Here is a 10,186-nt window from a genome sequence, read left to right as displayed (position 1 = left end):
CGTTTGGTTGAAGTTATTGCTGCCAAAGGAGGTTCAACCCGTAATTAAATCCAAGGGTTCACATACTTTTTCCACCTGCACTGTGAATGTTTACATGGTGTGTTCAATAAAAAACATGGCAACATTTCATTCTTTGTGTGTTATTAGTTTAAGCAGACTGTGATTGTCTATTGTTGTGACTTAGATGATGATCAGATCACATTTTATGACCAATTTGTGCAGAAATCCATATCATTCCATAGGGTTCACATACTTTTTCTTGCAACTGTATGTATGTGGCAATGTGTAACTTTGTGTAGCATTGTATATCAGTTTGTATATACACTTTATGGACAAAAGTATTGGGTCACATCTTTTAATTATTGAATGCAGGTGTTTCAATCAGGTGTATAAAATTCAGCGCCTAGCCATGCAGTCTGCATTTACAAATATTTTGTTTAAAAAATGGGTCATTCTAAAGAGCTCCGTTAATTCAAGCATGGTACCATGATAGCATACCTTTGCAATAAGTCACTTCATGATATTTTATCCCACTAGACATTCCACAGTCAACTATACATGGTATAATTGGAAAGTGGAAGCATTTAGGAACACCAACAACTGATCTGAGATGATAGTGGATGCATGGAATAGCCTTCTAGCTGAAGTGGTAGAGGTTAACACAGTAAAGGAGTTTAAGCATGCGTGGGATAGGCATAAGGCTATCCTAACTATAAGATAAGGCCAGGGACTAATGAAAGTATTTAGAAAATTGGGCAGACTAGATGGGCTGAATGGTTCTTATCTGCCATCACATTCTATGTTTCTATGATCTACGAAGCAGAAGACCATGTAAAGTCACAGAGCAGGGTACCAAGTGCTGAGGTGCATAGTTTAACACTCTGCTAATTCCATAGCCACAGGTTTCCACCCTTCTACTAACATTATATCATCACAAAAACTGTGCGGTGGTAGGTTCATGGAATGGGTTTCCAAAGTTGAGCAGCTGAATGCAAGCCTCACATCCCTAAGTAAAATGCCAGTGTATCTGGATATGTCCCTGAAAAAAGGTTAGGTGTGCTCCCTCAAAGAGGAACCATGGGAGAGTCTTTGGTGGCACTCATGAGTGCCCCCCGGTTGGAGTCCCGGTTAAATTTAAGAAGTACGTCCCTGGGAGCCTCCTGTGGTGCTTTGGGGAGCCGAAAACATGAATCCATGCCTATCTGCTTTATTTGCTTGGGCAGCAGTAGTGTAGCCAACAGCCGTCGGCAGTAGTGTGGTAGTTCTGCGTCGGTGACTGCTTCCAGCACCCCTCGGATCCTCACATTCCGTGCCTTTGCCCTGTCCTCCATATGTGCTAGTTGAGTAGTTAGGGCACTGCATTGCCTTTGCAGTGCTCCCAAGGCTGTGTCAGTGGCAGTTTGGGCGACCCCTGCGCCCTTGAGACCTTCTTCTACTATTACCAGGCTTGTGAGCATCGAGACCTCCTCCCTGACTTGCGCTATGTCGTGTGGAACATAGCCTGTATTTCTTTGGCTAACGCCTTGAAATCGGCTTTCGTGGCGGGAGCTGGGTCTCCTGGTTCCAAGGGTGCCCCGGGCTTTACAAGTACCTTTGGTGGAGGTAAGTATGCTGCCGGGCTCTCGTCTTCTGATGATAGTGAGGTGGAGGCCTCTGCCGGCGCCATCTTGCCGAGGTCAGGCCTTGTGGCCGTGCGGATAAAGACTCCTATGTCTCTGGATCCCGAGCCAGAATAGGTTTTATATTTTTTAGTCTTCTTGCCCATGCTGTAAGGCACTCGTGGGACGTTGGATAGCTGGTTAATTTTTGCCGTTATCTCCGAAATTTTGCATTTGGATTAGCTGCTTAGCGGAGCTACTGCAAGATGCGTCTCTCTCGCTCAGGTGCTGGCTCCGCCCCCTTTTCCTCTTATTTTTATGTAATTACACTCCACAGTCCTTAGAATATAAGAATGAGAACAGCCCTGATCTGTTCTCTACATCCAATTTATGCATCAAAACAAAGTCAAATAGCACACTGACCGCAGTCCACTTTCAAATGTTGTTAGACCCCAATTTATCTTTTGGCCTCCAAAACCAGGTGATCTGTACAGAAACAAATCATGCCTAAGCCCTACAGTTAAGGAAAAGATTGTACAGTAAATGCTGATGCCAATCATTGACTATGGAAATGTAGTATATGCATCTGCATCGCAAACCCACCTTAATAAATGTATTACATTGTATAACTCGTTCTGCCGAATTTGTGCTACAATCTAATTACAGGACCCACCATTGTGACATGCTAAAAGAACTAAACTGGCTGTCGCTGGAATCGAGACGCAACCTTCATCTTTCCAGCCCTGTGTTTCAGAGCTTTTCTGGGAAGCTCCCACCCTACCTGAGCCTACCCTACCACCTCCAATAACCTCCGATCCAGTACCAGCACTTTACTTGGTATACCTCAATACAAAAAGAAAGTGTCTCGATCCTCATTTTCCTACAGAGCACCGCAATTGTGGAACGACCTCCCGCACACTTTAAAATCTTCCCCAAGCCTAAAATCCTTTAAGAGATCCCTCTCTACATATCTCAAAACAAAATGCACCTGTCATGGTTGATTATATATTTCTTACCTGTTCTATGTTAAATTTTGTATATATTGTGTTAAGGGCTCCTGATAGTACAGAAGATACAAACACTGTTAGGTGTGGGATGGTATTACAAGAGCAAGTCGGTTGTGGTGTGCCAGAACCGACGATGAGGTAGACCTGTAAATAAAGAGGGCCCACCAAGAAGAAATGTAAGAAAAAGGAGTAGATAAAGAGGAGTGGGTGGGAGGGTGATGCAGCGCTGACCTCGGACGGTATGGAGCCAGGTAAGGGGTGTCCCTTAAGTAGGTAGAAGGTGAGTCATACGCCCCTCCCACAATTACAGGCCAAAAGGCCTTAATACTTGTGTTAAGGGCTCCTGATAGTACAGAAGATACAAACACTGTTAGGTGTGGGATGGTATTACAAGAGCAAGTCGGTTGTGGTGTGCCAGAACCGACGATGAGGTAGACCTGTAAATAAAGAGGGCAAAAGTAGAAAATCAAAATTTATTACGAAACGAGCAATATACATACTTTAACCAGACATATCTTGAAAGGCATTTCTAACTTCTTGTACTGGGTTAGGTGTGTATCTAGAGTATGCAGAGGACTTCCAGCGCCCTAGTGACTTGATAACATGTACTGGAATGTTTGCACTGGACGCTGTAGTGGCTGCTCCTATGCGGAAGGAGTGGCCCGAATAGTTAGTTGCTTTTAGGCCTAGTTGTGTAAGCAATGACCCGACGTGGGTCATGAAGGTGGTGGTAGTGAGTACCGAACCTTGTAGACAAAAATGGTTGAGATGGTGATGCTTGTAAAACCTGGGTATATGTGTCCAGTAATGTGACGGGGCACCACTCGTTGTGGGTAGGATAGTATCTAACCTCTACCGGAGGTGCGTGTAGATTGGTTTTGGAGTGATGCAGAGGCAAGATATAGTACTCCATGAGTTTTGTTAAGTGTGAGTGAAGCAGAATGTGAGTGGACTGGGTTGTGTTGATGGCGGTAAATTCTCTTGGTCTTAAAACCCATAAAAAGCCATATAGATGGCGGTTTTAATAACAAGGTTGTGTTGTTGGCAAAGGGTTTTAAATCTAGTAGTTTGGATAGATCTTTGAAAATATTGACGTCTATGGGTAGCCTTTGCGCCGTACGTGGAGGTTCGGATCTCTGAATACCCCTAAGGATATTTTTGATCTGGTAGGAGGACATGAAACTTGTGTTGTTTGGTTGTAATGTTAACATGTGATGTTGTATGCCTGTTAGACATAGCTTGATTGTGTTGTATGATAATTTGAGTTTGAGGTGGCAAAAAGGAAGCAAAACCAAACAAGGATGTCATAATGAAAGGTTGTGCGATATTGTGTGAGGACAGAAATCTTTTGAATAGAAGGAAAGCCCTGTCATAGGTCTTCCGGCTATTGGCGGATAGCGCTAATTGTGACAATGTCCTGCTATGTTGCATTAGCGTCTAGTCCATGACTAGTTGGTGGAAAGGTGGAGTGGTCGTGGCTGTGCGTGCAGCTGACGGAAGTATTTGTCGAAAAGCCTGTAAATTGAAACGAGACAAATGGTCAGCAGCCGTGTTGCATACACCTGGGACATGCACACAAAACAAGAAGAAATTGTGACACGCGGCCAGCTAGGTGAGTTTCCTCAAGAACCTCATAATGGTCAGTGATTTGTATCGACCTTTGTTTATGATGTGGTACGTTGCTTGGTTGTCTGAGTAGCAACGTACTGACGAACCTGCCCATAGATGCCCCCATGTCACGGAAGCTGCCACAATGGGATATATCTCAAATAGAGCTGAAGTAGTTGAAAAACTCTCCAGGTCCTGAACCTCTGGAGGCCAACTACCCCAAAGCCATTCATTCCCGTAAATTACTGCGAAACCTGTGGTAGACCCGCGTCTGACCAGATGGTAGGTGAAGAGTCAGACAATTCAGGGGGGAACATGCTTTTCCCATTCCAGGTGGTTAAAAGTTTCTCCACATAAGTAGGTCTGCCGTGGCCTGGGTATCCAGGGGTAACCTGTGTGCATCATGCTAAACAGTGGGAACATGTTTAGGAGTCATGAGATGAAAGCCCGGCCTTGGGGTATAATGCGCATGGCAAAATTTAGTGACCCAAGTAGAGATTGTAATTCTTGCGGTTGCAAGTACCGAGGTGTAAGTAAAGGTTGATGTTGGTAAGAATGTTCTCTATCTTGGTGTGTGGCAGGCTGGCTTGCTGGCTGTGGCTGAGTCTAGTATGATTCCTAGGAAAGTGATAACTGTATCTGGTCCTTCGGTTTTGGTGGGGGAAACTGGGACGCCCACCTGTTTAAAAAAACTGATGGTTTCTATGAGGCTACTGGGTGGAGAAATATTCTCTTCGATCAGTAAGAAATCATCCAGTAGTGTATAACTGTAGGGCATCTGGCTACATTTAACAATAACCAGCATAGTGTTTCGGCGAATACGTCGAAAATGGGCGGACTACTTTTGAACCAAACGTTAAACGTGAGAAAAAGTAGTAGTGACCGGCCCACTTAATGCCATGCAGGTGCCATAGTGTAGGGTGGATAGGCAATAATTTGAAAGCATGTGTTATGTCAGTCTTGCTGAGCCGTGCTCCGACACCTGCCTGCATGATAGCCGTAATGGCGTGATCTATGGTGGAGTAGTGAAGAGAAAATTCCTCAGAGGGGATAAGGGAGTTCAGACTCGGTGTGGCAGAGGTGTGAGGTGCAGACAGATCGATGATAAGTCTTTGTTTGTGGGAAGATTTCCCTGTGAAAATACCAATGGGATTTGTCCTCCATGTGGAAAAAGGAGGGGACTGAAAGGGTCCTGATAAGAAGCCCTCTGCCACTTCTTTGGCAATAAGTGTGCTAACCGCTGTAGGGTTTTGTTGGGCAGATTGCAAATTAGGGCATTCAATGATTTCTGTAGGCATGTGTATTAGACCAGTATGGAATCCTTGTGATAGACCAGTGATGATGAAGTCTACCAGATGTCTAGATGGATGTTGTGACAGTAATGCCGTGAGTACAGAAATGTTTATATCCTTTAAGTATTGCTTAGGGTACATTTTATTCGGACACATGGTTTTCGCCTGTGCTCTAAAGCATGTTTGAACATATATGCAATAACCTACATGCACTGTAATTACATGCACAGACATTGAAATTATTACATATTTGGGATTTCCCCAAAAACTTGATAGGACGACCCAGTTTATCTTTGGGCGTTTCCTCTGCTGAACCAGCGGAACCAGTGCCCTGTGAGGTAGTAGGTTCGTTTGCAGTGGTAGGACAAAAATTGGCAGTATGGCCATGGAGGAGCAGTATGCACGGGCCGGTGTTCTCAGACCTGCAAAGTGCAGAAAATGACTGTATCAATCTTGCTCCAGTTTGACCTTGTCCCGTACTGTGAGAATGCGCCAGACACTTTGGAAAAATCCTAGGGGATGTACTGGCAGGCTAATTATGCCGGGTAAGGCGAAACCATTAATCTTGTTCTTTGGTGACAGGTGAGGCCCTGCTAGTTGCCAAGTGGCTATGAGAGGCTCTGTCTATGAGTTGGCGCGAGGGGTTATTGAGGCCACCCGTCGTAGTGGCAGGAATCGTAGGCCTCTCGGTGATAGTAAAAGAAAACAGGGGGAGGGAGTGACAGGTGAGGCCCTCTCTATAAATATTGCGAGGCGGCTAACTCACGTGTGGCCCGATGGCGTTTGCCTCCGAAACGTTGAGGCGGGGTGTTGGCCTCGCGGACCACTAAACGATAGGCAGAAATGCCAAGAAGGGAGATACCTATTTGGGCCTATACCCCTAACTTGCCAGTACTCTATGGCCTAGAAGAATGAAACGTATGTGAATTACAACGTGAGCAGGCTTACGTACCTGGTAGTATGTATAAAGTTTTGAGAATCGACAGGTATGAAAACCTGGATAAACCTAAAAAGGGGTAGAGTGAGAATGGATCCCGTGAGACCTGTGTAATCTGTATAGGCTGGGATTAGGGCTTCTAGCAGTATGTGTGGGAGGTGTAAAAGTCTATGAGTAGGATAGTGACATGACTGCCCATGCTTGGTGACAAGCGTTACGCTGAGTCCGATACCTGGCAGCAGGGGATTGGCCGTGTAATGTGTATATATGGAAGGTGATCAGATGATATGCATGTCACTAAACTGATCTGGGAATGTAAGGGACTTTTTAATGTGAAAATGACAATATGCAGAATCATAGATGTTGCTGTAAAGTGACGTATGAATGTATGAACCAGAACGGGTCATTCAAAACCGAAAGTCTTGTGAGACGTATATGCCGTGTTCTTGAATACTCGTGTTACGTCGTCTGAGTGTGTCAAGAAAAGGCCTGAGTTTGTAAATGCCATGTGAAATTATGTGAAATGACAATCTATGCAGAAAATGTTGTGACGTATGAGTGGTTGAACCAATGCGTGTGATTCAACCCGAAACCCTCTGTGGAAGGTAGGACCGTGTTCTTATATACTCGTGGTATTTCGTATGAGTATGATAAGAAATGGCCTGAATAGTTAGTGCCATGTAATCGTAATGTACATGGTTGTAATAACATCATATCTCCATTATACTCTTAGAAAATAGGACCGTGTCCTTGAGCTCGTGGTATGTTGTACGAGCATGACAGAAAAAGGAGCCGTAATGTAGGCTAACCATAACTGTTGTATAACAGGATGTTATACTAATATATCCCAATTTAATAATATATCTTGAGCCCTAACTTAAGTATAATTTATAACACATGAATAGGGAGGATATGCTTTAAACATCATATGTATATAAAATACAGTCTGTGTGTGTGTATGTATAAAATAGATGAAGTATCAAGATGAAAATATATATACAGAGGTACTTAATAAAAGACTATAATTAAGCTTATTTACCAGGATAATTGCCAAGTACAGAAAATTTTATAAGGATAAATAGAAACATGGTAACATACTGTGAATACTGAATAAGGATGCATACGATTGCTACATACACGGTACATAGGTTTCCGGAAACCAGAGGGTTAATTCGCCTGTGACTTGGCCGTAAAGCGTGCGGCCGTAAAGTAAGGCCGTGAAAAATCGCGACGCCGTGGGAAGTGATCCGGGCGACGGACTTACGTTTTTGAAGTCCTGAGGACTCAATCAACAATGAAGACCGGGTTTTTGTGCGTGGCTGGCCGGGAGGAAAGACCTGAAAGGAGTTCCTGGACACAGCTAACACCAACGAAACGCAGAGTTCCCGAAAGCAAGATGGCGCCGTCCGTGAACTGGAAGTGGATTCATGATGCAGCGCTGACCTCGGACGGTATGGAGCCAGGTAAGGGGTGTCCCTTAACCCCTTAACGCCGTTACGGCGTTCCATGCCGTCGCGCTTTAAATGGGCTTTAAAGCCGTTGCGGCGGCATGGAACGCCGTAACGGTTTAAGCCCCCAGGACCAAGCAACTACTCACCTCCGCCGCGATCCTCTTCTGGGGGGCTGCCTGAGAGCCCAGGCAGCCCCCCTCCGGCAAATGAGGCCCCCGGGGGCCATGTGATCGCTCTCAAAGAGCGATCACATGGCCCCCTATAGCTGGCTATGGATATGCCAGCAGGGGGACTGTTTGAAATATCAGACAGTCCCCCTGCTGGTAGGAGGTGTAAAAAAAATAAAATAAACATGTTTAAAAATAAATTAAATATATTTTAATATATATATAATATGTATATATATTATATATATAATATATATACATATTATATATATGTAACGTCATGCAACGTGTATTTTAATATTAATATAAGTATATAAATTAATATTAAAATACACTTAGAATGACGTTACATATATATAATATGTATATATATTATATATATAATAGATGTACATATATATATTATATATAAATACGTATAATTAAAATAATAAATAAATAAAATAATAAAATAAATAAATAAAATATTGAAACAAAATTTAATATAAATTATATATACATATGTAATTTCATTCTAACTGTATTTTGTTATTAATATATATATATCGGTAACAAAATACACTTAGAATGACATTCTATATATATCTATCGTTGTATAAAATACAAATAACCGCAAATATATATATAGATAAATACATATAATTACAGAAAAGATTACATTAGTATACACGTATAATTTAAATACCTATAAATGCATATATATTAAAATTCTACGTGTATATTTAAATAATCTTTTAACGTAATTATGTGATTTGATTAATTAAAATTTGATTGACATGCCTGACAACACAGGGAGAAAGTGCAGAGAATTTAATTCGCAAGCACTATATTTGACCCTGTAACTCTCCAAGACACCATAAAACCTGTACATAGGGGGTACTGTTTTACTCGGGAGACTTCACTGAACTCAAATATTAGTGTTTCAAACTGGTAAATTGTATTACAACAATGATATTTTAAGTAAAAGTGAAGTTTTTTGCATTTTTTACAAGCGAACGGCACTTTTATGGTCTATATTATTGTTGTAATATGTTTTACGGTTTTAAAACACTAATATTTGTGTTTAGTGAAGTCTCCCGAGAATAACAGTACCCCCCATGTACAGGTTTTATGGTGTTTTGGAAAGTTAGAGAGTCACATATAAGGCTTGCATTTCATTTTTTTCACATTGAAATTTGCCAGATTGGTTATGTTGCCTTTGAGAGCGTATGGTAGCCCAGGAATGAGAATTACCCCCATGATGGCATACCATTTGCAAAAGTAGACAACCCGAGGTATTGCAAGTGGGGTATGTCCAGTCTTTCTTAGTAGCCACTTAGTCACAAACACTGGCCAAATATTAGTTTTTTGCTTTTTTCACACAAAAACAAATATGAACGCTAATTTTGGCCAGTGTTTGTGACTAAGTGGCTACTAAAAAAGACTAAACATACCCCACTTTCAATACCTTGGCTTGTCTAATTTTTCAAATGGTATGCCATTATGGGGGTAATTCTCTTTCCTGGGCTACCACACTGTCTCAAAGGTAACATTACTAATCTGGCAAATTTCAATTTGAAAATGGAACGTTCTATATTTGACCCTGTAACTTTCCAAAACACCATAAAACCTGTTAATGGGGGGTACTGTTGTACTCGTGAGACATCGCTGATTACAAATATGCACATTTTTTTGCAGTAAAACCTAACAGTATTATGACATTCACAGCTAAAATGGCAGACGGAAATACAAATTAAAAAAAAAATCTTATTTTCTCACCTTTTTTTTTTATTTTATTCATAATAAATTATGTTCCATATATGAATAGTTAATGATAGATTAAAGCCCTGTTTCTCCTGAACAAAATGATATATAATAAGTGTGGGTGCATATAATTTGAAAGAGGGGAACTACGGTTGAACAGACATATAGCGCAAATTCCAGTTTTTGTTTACATTTTGTTTTGATCAGAACGTGCACTATTGACTCCGTCCTGAAGGGGTTAAGTAGGTAGAAGGTGAGTCATACGCCCCTCCCACAATTACAGGCCAAAAGGCCTTAATACTTGTGTATTAATATTGTTTTTGTATTTTATTGTACCATAATGTATCAATGCAATGTTTTGTTGACCCAGGACATACTTGAAA

This window comes from Pelobates fuscus, chromosome 3 (assembly GCF_036172605.1).
Source record: "Pelobates fuscus isolate aPelFus1 chromosome 3, aPelFus1.pri, whole genome shotgun sequence".
Classification (NCBI taxonomy): Eukaryota; Metazoa; Chordata; class Amphibia; order Anura; family Pelobatidae; genus Pelobates; species Pelobates fuscus.
Note: the sequence above shows the minus strand (reverse complement) of the source record.